Raw genomic sequence first — 1,367 nt, forward strand, 5'->3', positions numbered from 1 at the left:
CCGGGCCTCTGAAGCCTGGGATTTTGAAACCCAGATCATCGGAGGCCAGTTAGCTGTGCTCCTATCTTCCCAAGTCTGGCTTCCGCAGAAAGCCTCAGAAAGCTCTATCTCAGTAGATAAGGCTTTTGTCAGTGAAGATTTTGAAGCCTGGGCCTCTGTCTTCATTCCAGGCAGACTCTCTGGAGCAGCTCCAGCTTTTTCAAGGGGGTACTCACCTTCTTGAGTAGACCTTAAGAACACCAAAACCTAGATTTCGATTTCAGAGTTAAGAAATGACTTCCAAAACAATTCTCAGCATGTACCTTAAAGCAAACCTTTCTGTTCTTACCACCACTGAAATTCAAAGCACACAAAATCTCTTACATAAGTTTTACCTCTTAGAAATGTTTTGGTGCAAGGGATAAGGGTCGCGATAGCCAAGCTAACAACTGGGAATCACACTCAAAGGTTTCTGAAAACATTGAGGTATACTCCCTACCAAAGAAGTACCCTTTATAGTGGGCTTTTGAATCAAAGAAACAAAGCTAGGGGCACCTGGCTGGCTCAGTCAGAAGAGCATGTGACTCTTGATCTCGAGTCGTGAGTTCAAGCCCTACGATGGGTGTAAAGATTACTACATAAATTAAAAAACTTGAAAGAAAAAGAAGAAACAAGGGCCCCCAGCTGGCTCAGAAGAGCATGTGACTCTTGATCTTGGGGTTGTGAGTTTGAGCCCCACATTGGGTGTAGAGATTACTTAAAAAAATAAAATCTTTTAAGAAAAAAGAAACAAATTTAATACTACATCTTTCTTATAACCTTAGGAATGTTGCTTTATCTCTCTGAGCTTTCTCATCTATAAAACACCAGGTCTTTGCTCAAATATCACCACCTCACTGGAGATGTCTTCCCCACCTGCCTATCTAAAATAGCAGCTACCAGGGGCGCCTGGGTGGCTCAGTTGGTTAAGCGACTGCCTTTGGCTCAGTCATGATCCTAGAGTCCCGGGATCGAGTCCTGCATCGGGCTCCCTGCTCGGCAGGGAGTCTGCTTCTCCCTCTGACCCTATCCCCTCTGATGTGCTCTCTCTCTCTCATTCTCTCTCTCAAATAAATAAATAAAATCTTTAAAAAAAATAAAATAAAATAAAAAAATAAAATAGCAGCTACCAGGGCATCTGGGTGGCTAAGTCAGTTAAGCTTCTGACTTCAGCCCAGGTCATGATCTCAGGGTCCTGGAATCCAGAGCCGCACTGGGCTCTGTACTCAGCGGGGAGTCTGCTTCTCTCTCTCTCTCTCTCTCTCTCTCTCCTTCTCCCTCTGCCCCTCCCCCCACTCATGCTCACGCGCTCTGTCTCTCTCAAATAAATAAAATCTTTAAAATTAAAT

The sequence above is a fragment of the Eumetopias jubatus genome, unplaced genomic scaffold, assembly GCF_037043125.1.
Source record: "Eumetopias jubatus isolate StellerSeaLion01/CBP00866 unplaced genomic scaffold, mEumJub1_p1.0 scaffold_10, whole genome shotgun sequence".
Classification (NCBI taxonomy): domain Eukaryota; kingdom Metazoa; phylum Chordata; class Mammalia; order Carnivora; family Otariidae; genus Eumetopias; species Eumetopias jubatus.